Raw genomic sequence first — 10,334 nt, forward strand, 5'->3', positions numbered from 1 at the left:
GTACGTTTCGCGGCTTACAAGCACGTCGCTTGCCGCTTCGTCATGGGGAAGTTGAGGAGTGGTGCACATGTCCGGTGAGTGCAACTCATAAATACCTCCGCGGTGGTGAGACCGCGAATAGGATTCAGAGTTCCGGAGTCAGACGGCGCGTGCGCGGGCCAGCCGAACACGCCCCCCGCCCCGCACCCCGGCAGTCAAGGAGTCAGGCGCATGCACGGACGCCCGAGCAGTGATTGCCCAGACGTCCGCGCATGCGCGGACTCCATCGAGACACCGGAGCGCGGACAGGGGACGGAAGGCAGGCGCGCGCACGCGCACAAGACTCCGGGAACAATGAATGGACAAACAAAGATAAATAACAAGTAAGAGAAACAAGAAAAACAAGGGGGTACATCAAAAAGCTGAACACATTATAAAATAATGTAGAGGTACAAGATTCATTATCCATCAAGGAAATATATATCCTAACAAATCACTTGAAGTAAAAAAGTGATAAACGACAAAAGGAAAACGAAATCCTTGTGCAGTGTACCTGCTTCCTTCTTTTCTGTTGTCCGTGTATGGGTGCAGTCCTCGGCTGTTGTTCCCAGTGGATGCCCATGAGATGGTTGGCTCTGCTCCCACCTGGGCTGCGGACTCTGCACATGTTGTGTGGGGTTTCCCTGCTCTCCAGCCTAGGGGGTGCAAGCATATGTTCCGCCCCGCAGCCTCGGCTGCAGCCGCCGAGCCGCTCGGATCTGTGCTCGCGTTCTACGGGTGGTGGCTCGAGCCTCTCACGGACCCGGGGGTCACGTCGCTCTGCAAGGGGGGTTGGTTGGTTGGCGCTACGCGCGGTGGATGCGGGTGTTTGGGTTTTGGAATTATAGTTCGTGACGCCACCCACGGGTTGTAGTGATTGTGGACACCACCGCTGTGGTGAAGGTACGGGGACTCCCTTGAGCGGTGTAGTGGCGCAGCTAGGTGTTGACCCCTCTGTGGATAGGGGATGTTGGTCCCGGGGCCCGGTTGTGCGAGGGCCGGGGTGCAGGGGCAATATTGTGGTGCAGCGCGGTGCGGTGCCTAATGGCACTTGTGTACTGACTCTGATACAAGACACTGGAGTCGCTGGTAAACCATTCAGAGTGATGAACGGGGCCCACAGCCGGCTGCAGCTTTTCTAGTCGGGTTGGCAATGTCCGCCTTTCTCCTGCACCTGTGTGTATATCTTGACTACCGTGCCTGGGCACCGGTAGTCCGCTCCCCTGTGTATAAGTGTCGTAGGAGCCCGTTTGCCCACAGACGCTGGCCCTTTGGATCTCTGACCTTTGGCGGTGGCACCTATCCAGACAGGTTGGGCTGTTGCCTTCAATCGGGACTTAGGTGGGAATGAGCCCCTGAGGTCCAGACCACAATCAGTTGATTTGACTATGGTGGTGGCTTATAGCCTAGTTCGGGGTCTGAGTACCCTGCCTGGTGCTCCGGTATCCAGTTGGCTCCCCTGTTCGGTTCTGGCGGGCCACTACCCTGTCCCGGTCCCTTACGGTTCCACCGGTCGTATTCCCGGTCTCCTGCAGGCGGCCACTACCGTCTGCCTGCCTGACTGACTAGGGGTCCTAGGCTCCAACCCAGGCCCCTCACAGAACTGCAATCCTCTCACTCCTCTCTCCAAACTCAATCTCCTTGTGTATACTGCCTCAGGCCAGCAGACTCCTCGGGGGGCATGTCTATTCACCTGACTCCGCCCACCTGGTGTGACTGTCTGACTCTGAGGGAGGCAATCAGGTCTTTGTTGACTGATGGTACCTTACTGGGGTGGGGGTGTATGTGGTGTGTGTAGTGACCTGTGATCCCTGGGGGTGTCCAGGGCGTCACATTCCCCCTTGGTTTAATGCAGACCGTCTGCGGGCTGCCCATCCATCACCGGTTTTATTTTTCTGTAAAAATAAACAATCAACATTTGAAAACAGTATGCATTTCTTTGTCAAATCTTCCCTCACGGGAGGCACATTACTAACGGGAACATTGTTATTAATAACAGGGGAACGGGTCCATGTCCTTCCTCGTTCCCACCCAAGCAACCTGCACCTTGATACTGCCCCTAAGAAATGGGCAGCACCCCTTTTCCCCAGTCCGGAAACAGGAACCTGGCCAGGCTACCCAAGCGGGAACGGGTACGGGGCTTCGCACCCGGCAGTCACTCAGAGGCCCCATGTCCAAGGGGACCTCTGACCCGGAGGATGGTCACCGGTTCTGATGATGATGACCGGACCCCAGCCTGCTCTGCTGCGGGTCCCTCCTCCAACCACCCTCTCCGGAGACTGGCAGTTGCGGGAAGGGCAATTGGGGCAATATTTACAAGCCCAAAATATATTGGGTGGCCTGCAAGTTCTCGGCCTTGTTCATGATTACTCATGCAGGGGTTACGGGGGTATGAAACGGGGACAACATCAGTCGCAACAGGGACTGGCACTTCAGTAACCGGGTCCGCTACCATAAAACAAAACTGTAGGGTCCCAACAGGGACTTGCTGTAGGGTCCCAACGGGGACGTGCTGTAGGGTCCCAACGGGGACTGTCAGCTGGGTCCCAACGGGGACTGTCAGCTGGGTCCCAACGGGGACTGTCAGTTGGGTCCCAGGGGCTATCCACAACACTTGACTCCGGTACAGCTTCCTCCTGCAGCTTTCCCACAGTCCACCACTGGACAGCACGAGCCCCCAATGCCACCCTCACTCACGAGCGACACTGTCCCACAGGAGTCCATTTTCAGCTGCTGGCGGTGCGGGTACGACTGCTCCTCCGACCGGACTCTTTAATCTTGAGGGCCAACTGGAACATCAACAGGGTCCCAACAAGGGCTGACAGCAAGGTAGCCGGGAACCGCTACCGATTCAACTCTCTTCAGAATAAACGCGGGCATGCACATCCGCTCTCCTGTCCGGGAGCATGGACCACTTGGGTGCCCACAGCGCCGGCTATGACTGGCCTCTCATACTGCCGTGGGCCTTACCGATCAGTGGCCTGCTCTGGATCAGCCTGTGTGGGGGACGGGCCCAGCTGGAGTCCCTCCGTGCCAGCTACGACCGGCACCTTCAGAAATGAGGGACCCTGCTGTGACGTGGCCTGCTCTGCCGATTGGCAGCTGCGTCCCCACCGTGCTTCAGCCGAGGCCGGGTGTCTGGACTTCCGGGCGAGGGTCGCCTCCGTTGCGGTCATGTTTGGGGCCGGATGGGATGTCGTCGGCTGTACTGGAGTGATGGTGACGGTAAGGCCTGAGGGCCCAGTAACTGGGTCCTCCCCCGTAGGTGGTACGGGCTCCGCTGCCACGGACTGGGGCAGCGGGTTGGTCGGGGCGTTGGCTGCGGGCACGGGTGACGAGGGAGACGGTGTGGTGGACGGGAGCAGGCCGGGTCCCTCAGCCGCAGCGTCCAATCCCTGGGAGACATAGGGGCGTGGGTCACTGCTTACCCACTCCTCCGAGATTATCTCCAGTTTTCAAACCTGGACAGCTGCAGCCAGGCCCTTCATCCCCGACGTCCACTTCGCCAGCATGAAGTGGACTTGGGCCTGGATCTTCCGCCACATCCTGGTGTTCAGGATTGTGTTTTGGCAAAGTCCTGGCGTCCCTGCACACCGCGGCGCTAGTTACATGCCGCCATTCTTCCCCCTCTCGCCCCCCTCGGTCTTTCTGCAGCAATTCTCTCTTTGGGGGTGGGGCTTCACTTTCGCGCCTTTGCTGCTCGGGGAAGACGACTCGAGCGGGAAACCTTCGCGCCCAAGATGGCGGATCTTCAAATTTTTCAGCGGGATGCCGCTGACGGGGACTGCAAGGCGCACTTCTACTGGTAAGTAGACTGGTTCCATCCTGTTCGCAGACGCCAGAAGAGTTGATGTGTACCGCCCCGCGGCCTCGGCTGCGGCCGCCGAGTCGCTTGGATCCGTGCTCGCGTTCTACGGGTGGTGGCTCGAGCCCCCACGGACCCGGGGGTCACGTCGCTGTGCAAGGGGGGTTGGTTGGTTGGTTGGTTGGTTGGTTGGTTGGTTGGTTGGTTGGTTGGCACTACGCGCGGTGGATGCGGGTGTTTGGGTTTTGGAATTATAGTTCGTGACGCCACCCACGGGTGGCCCCTCACAGAACTGCGCACTCCTCTCACTCCTCTCTCCAAACTCTATCTCCTTGTGTATTCTGCCTCAGGCCAGCAGACTCCTCGGGGGGCATGTCTATCCACCTGACTCCGCCCACCTGGTGTGCCTGTCTTACTCTGAGGGAGGCAATTAGGTCTTTGTTGACTGATGGTACCTTACTGGGGTGGGGGTGTATGTGGTGTGTGTAGTGACCTGTGACCCCTGGGCTCCTTTAAGGTTTCTGGTTTTCACAGCTGTCAGATGACCTGGTGGCTTTGACCTCCGGTAACATTTCAGTTTAATAAAATGGTTAAAGAAGGTGTGTTTTTTTTATTTAAAATAAAGGATTTTTGCGCGTTTGTGTTTTTGTTTCTTTTTACTTACATAGTTGGTAACTGAAGGGGTCTCATAGAAATTTCTCCATTATCAACCCAGGGCTTTATGGCAGCTGTGATTTTTGACATATCACAGCTGACATCAACCCCATATATTATCCCAATTGCCACTGCACTAAGGATTACTGGGGTAAAGCTTAACAATTGACGCATCTAATGGATGCACCAATTGTGGGGAAGCTAAGGGCTGCTATTTTTAGGCTGGGGAGTGTGCAATAACAATGGACCTTCCCAACCTGAGAATACCAGTCCACAGCTGTCTGTTTTATCTGTGCTGATTACCAAAAATTGGCAGGAGCCCACATCTTTTTTTGTTATTAATTTAATCAATTGAAAAAAATTGTTGTGAGGTAGCCTCTATTTTTGATAACCAGCCAAGATAATGCACACAACTGAGGGTTTCCGTCCCCAGCTGTCTACTTTACCTGTGCTGGTTATCACAAATGGCAAAGTGGCGTAATCACATTGTTCCCAGAAGCGACCTTCTTTCAGAATTTCATAGATGCATCCAGGCACGATTTCAGTGTTTTTACAGTCCCACCAGACATCCTGGGAGAGTCTGCCAGAAAATTATTTAAGATTCTCGTTTACTTGCATTAGATTTGTTATTTGTGACGTATACATAAATAGTACTAAATATTTGAGACAAATAATCTGAACCCGAATATTTCACTATTCATCCATCACTAGTATTGATATTTTGAGGTGCATAAAAATGTTTTGATTGCTTTCTTTCCTGATCTTTCGAAGGCAAAGTAATAAAAAAAATAGCCATATAGGATGGGTATTTTTTTAATTACACTGTACAACGTGTCATAAAATTATTTGGATCAGTATGATTACATAGATACCACATGGTTTTATTATGTTATGTGGCTTTTGCACACTAAAAAGAATGTTATAGGAAAAAAGTATTTGTTTTTACATGAAAGCTAATGCATTTTTCATTTTTCCAGTGACAGAGATCATTGATTGCTTGTCTTTTGCAGAACAAGATGATGACTTGATGGATATAATTTCTACTCCCATGACTTTATGATTGCATTTTATTCTACTTTTTGTTTTTCTGTATGGTGAGAAACTTAATTTTTGCCACCTTTTTAATTTCTTTTAGTTGTAAGTGTTATATAGTGTTCCAAATATCATGTTACCAACTGTATGTACTTTAATTGATTATTTTTGTTTTTACATAAAAATTTGCATACATGGTTATAGCTTCACACTGGGAGATGACTTGTTAAGCTGGGTTTACACACTGCAACATCGCAAACGACATCGCTGTAACGTCACCGGTTTTGTGACGCAATAGCGATGTCGTTTGTAATGTTGCAGTGTGTGAAACGCTACAAATCGTTCAGGACCATTCTTTGGTCCTTTGTTTCCCGCTGTGCAGCATGATCGCTACAAAGTTTCAGTGTGTAAAGGGACTTTGCAGCAACTTTGTTAGCGACTTCCTTTCAAAAAGCTGCTTTTCAACGTCCCCAATGACTAGCTAGGTCGTTCTGCAGGTCCGGATCGCTGTTGCGTTGTTGGCCAGGTTTGCCTGTTTGACAGCTCACCAGCGACTCACCAGAGACTTTGGGAGGTCGCTATTGCGTCACAAAATCGGTGACGTTACAGCGATATCACTAGTAGAGATGAGCGAACCGGTCGCGGTTCGGCTCGAGGTCGGTTCGCCGAACGGAGCTCCCGTTCGAGTTCGGTTCGTCGAACGTTCGACGAACCGAACTCGAACGTATAGGCTATAATGGGAGGCAATCACAAACATATAAAAATGCATTATAAATGTACACAAACAGTTAATAAACATTGCCATAACACTTACCGGTCCTCGCGATCCCTTCTGCACTCTGTCTCCTGCCGCTATTCCATCCGATGATCGCTGAATCCTCCCGGTGACCTGCACTGCCAGCAGAGAAGCAGGACCTATCGTGACGTCAAAATAGCCATGTGACCAGTCACGTGGCTATTATCTCATTGGCTACAGACTGGTCACATGACTATGACACGTCATGTAGGACCTGCGAGTGCATCTCTCCGGTACACGGTGCACATATGTGTATCGCCGTGTACCGACGACATGCTCTAGCACACGGTCGACTCCCCGTTCCGTTAGGGACCGGCTGACACAGCCGGTCATTAACGGAGATCACCGTTGCCATAGCAACGCAGTTAGCGGTGACGTCACCGCTAACCGCGGCTCCGAGAGCACCGTTGCTATGGTAACGCGTCTGTCAGCGTTACCGCTAGCAGCCAGCAGTGATCACTCACGGAGTGAAGGCTGCACGCTGCTTCCCGATTGTAGTGAGCATTGTAGTTAGGATGGAGGTTCCCCAGCCCCAAGTGATGAGCTGGTGAATCTCATCCTTCCTCACTACAATCGTCACTACTACTACACTAGAAAGAAAGAAGACAGAAGAGCAGGATCGTGGAGGGCTGACAGGGGTAATAAAGATGGAGTCTCTAATGTGTCTGTGTATTTATTTCTATTAAAGTATTTTTTCTCTGTGTGGTGTCTTTTTTTAACCCTTTATTGGAGATTCTTAATGGCCGGGTCAAACGTGCCTGACATTAAGAATCTCTGGCTTAATACTGGCTGGTAAAACAAAGCCAGTATTAACTCATGATTACCCAACAAGCCACCCGGCTCCAGGGCTGTTGGAAGAGTTGGATACAGCGCCAGATGATGGCGCTTCTATGAGAGCGCCATTTTCTGGGACGGCTGCGGACTGAAATCCGCAGCAGAGGCGCCCACAAACCTCGGGCTAACCTGTGCTGCGGATTCCAATCCCCAGCTGCCTAGTTGTACCCGGCTGGACACAAAAATAGGGCGAAGCCCACGTCATTTGTTTTTTAATTATTTCATGAAATAAGTGAAATAATTAAAAAAAACGGGCTTCCCTATATTTTTGGTTCCCAGCCGGGTACAAATAGGCAACTGGGGGTTGGAGGCAGCCCGTGGCTGCCAGCTGTACCTGGCTAGCATACAAAAATATGGCGAAGCCCACGTCATTTTTTTGGTGGGCAAAAAACTTCTGCATACAGTCCTGGATGGAGTATGCTGAGCCTTGTAGTTCTGCAGCTGCTGTCTGCTCTTCTCCATACAGACAGACAGCAGCTGCAGAACTATAAGGCTCAGCATACTCCATCCAGGACTGTATGCAGAAGTTTTTTGCCCCCTGAAAAAATTATGTGGCTTCGCCATATTTTTGTATGCTAGCCAGGTACAGCAGGCAGGTACGGCTGCCCCCAACCCCCAGTTGCCTATTTGTACCCGGCTGGGAACCAAAAATAAAGGGAAGCCCTTTTTTTATTATTTCATGAATTTCATGAAATAATTAGAAAACAAATGACGTAGGCTTTGCCCCATTTTTGTGTCCAGCCAGGTACAACTAGGCAGCTGGGGATTGGAATCCGCACCACCGGTTGGCCTGAGCTTTCTGGGCCCCACTGCTGCGAATTGCAGTCTGCAGCCACCTCAGAAAATGGCATTTTCATAGAAGCGCCATCTTCTGGCGCTGTATCCAACTCTTCCAGCACCTGCCTGCTATACCTGGCTAGCATACAAAAATATGGCGAAGCTCACGTCCTTTTTTTGTAGCTTTTTGGCAAAAAAAAAAAAAAAAAATGCTTCCCTGGATTTTCCATTGCCAGTGAAGGTAACACCAAGCAGTGGGGGTTAGCAGCCAGTAGCTGCTTGGATTACCCTTAGCTAGCAATACAAAAAATGCAGTGGGAGCTAACATATATTTTTTTAAATTATTTATTTAAATAACTAAAAATAAAATGGGCTTCCCTGTATTTTGATTGCTGGACATCACAGTGCTGTAAAAATAAATCTTTAAAAAAATGACGTAGCGCTCCGCGGTATTTTTGATTCTCAGCGCAGATAAAGCAGACAGCTATGGGTTGCCACCCCCATCTGCCTGCCGTTACCTTGGTTGGCAATCAAAATACAGGGAAGCCCATTAATTTTTTCTATTTAAAAAATAGTTAAAAAAAAAAAATTACGTTGGGTCCCCCCATTTTTGATAGCCAGCTAGGGTAAAGCAGACGGCTGTAGCCTGAAAACCACAGCTGGCAGCTTTACCGTGGTTGGGGATCCAATGTGGAGGTCCCCTCAGGCTCTTTTTTATAATTATTTTATAAATATTAATAATTACACAATAAAAGTAGGGGACCCCCCAAATTGGATCACCAGCCAAGGTAAAGCGGACAGCTGTGGTCTGGTATTCTCAGGGTGGGAAGGTCCATAGTTATTGGGCCTTCACAGCCTAAAAATAGCAGGCCGCAGGCACCCCAGACGTGGCGCATCCACTAGATGCGCCAATCCTGGCGCTTCACCCCAGCTCATCCCGTGCCCTGGTGCAGTGGCAAACGGGGTAATATTTGGGGTTAATACCAGATGTGTAATGTCACCTGGCATCAAGCCCTGGGGTTGGTGAGGTCAGGCGTCTATCAGATACCCGACATCACCAACCCAGTCAGTAATAAAAAAAAATAGACGACAAACACATTTTTATTTGAAAAAACACTCCCCAAAACATTCCCTCTTTAACCAATTTATTAGATTGAAAAACAAATCCAGGTCTGGTGTAATCCAAGGGGTTGCCATGACGATCCACACTGTCCCAGTCAATGAAGAGCAGGATGTTCCCCATTGACTGGGAGAGCAGTGCAGTGACCTGAGCTAACATCAATGGGTCAGCCCAGGTCACTGCAGGGGGGTGACAAGTGCTGCTGTCAGTGAGGTACATTACCTGCGCTGATCTCCAGCACACTGACAGCCCCTGTCACTGAGGTCAATGACCGGCGCCTTCACAGCAAGTATCGCGAGAGGTCCGTGACGTCACCGCTAGTCAGTCTCGGGTCGGAAGCGATAGGTGATGTGACAAGCGGCGGCCATGGAGGACAGTGACAGCGCTGAGGTCGGGATGGCGGGACTTCATCACCGCAGGTAAGCCGAGCGAGCGAGCGAGCGAGCGAGCGGGCGGGCGGGGGGGGATGGGGGGGATGGGGGGGGATGGGGGGGGGGATGTGTGTGTGTGTGTGTGTTTGTGTATGTATGTGTACATGCCGCGGGCAGGAGGGGGCGGAGCGAGCTGAGCGGGAAAGTGTGGGCTTCCTGCACGTAACTAAGATAAACATCGGGTTACTAACCAAAGCGCTTTGCTTGGATACCCGATGTTTATCTTGGTTACCAGCTTGTGGCAGGCTGCCAGCGATGGCTCCTGCACACTGTAGCTGTAAAAAGCCCTGCTTTTTGCTGCTAGAACCGTTCTCGAACGTATCTAGAACTATCGAGCTTTTGCAAAAAGCTCGAGTTCTAGTTCGATCTAGAACATGCCCCAAAATCACTCGAGCCGCGAACTGGAGAACCACGAACCACGAACCGCGCTCAACTCTAATCACTAGCGATGTTGCAGTGTATAAACCCAGCTTTAGACCCTGCTTCTGGTTTAGTCTAACAGGCCACTTTAGCTGGCAGACACTGAGATAATTATTTGACCTCTGGCAGCCATAACATTTCTCAGTTTCTCTTGATCACGCAATCATAATGGTAGTGGGATGAGAGATGGAGCGCACTCCCTCTCATAATCTTCGAAGTGTTGCAAATGCTAATGATCATGGCATCTAAAATATACTGCTAGGGGCTGGTTTACACAGAGATAAGATCATCAAGATCTGAGCCAATCAGGTTCTGATGATGATGTTGATGTAAGATGGTGAATAGCCCTGTAATCTTGGAACCTAACCCTGCATAACCACTCACTGCGATCACTATTGATCGTGGCATCTAGGATATAAGGCTACTGGGGGCTGGCTTATGCAGGGA

This window comes from Anomaloglossus baeobatrachus, chromosome 2 (genome assembly GCF_048569485.1).
Source record: "Anomaloglossus baeobatrachus isolate aAnoBae1 chromosome 2, aAnoBae1.hap1, whole genome shotgun sequence".
Taxonomy (NCBI): domain Eukaryota; kingdom Metazoa; phylum Chordata; class Amphibia; order Anura; family Aromobatidae; genus Anomaloglossus; species Anomaloglossus baeobatrachus.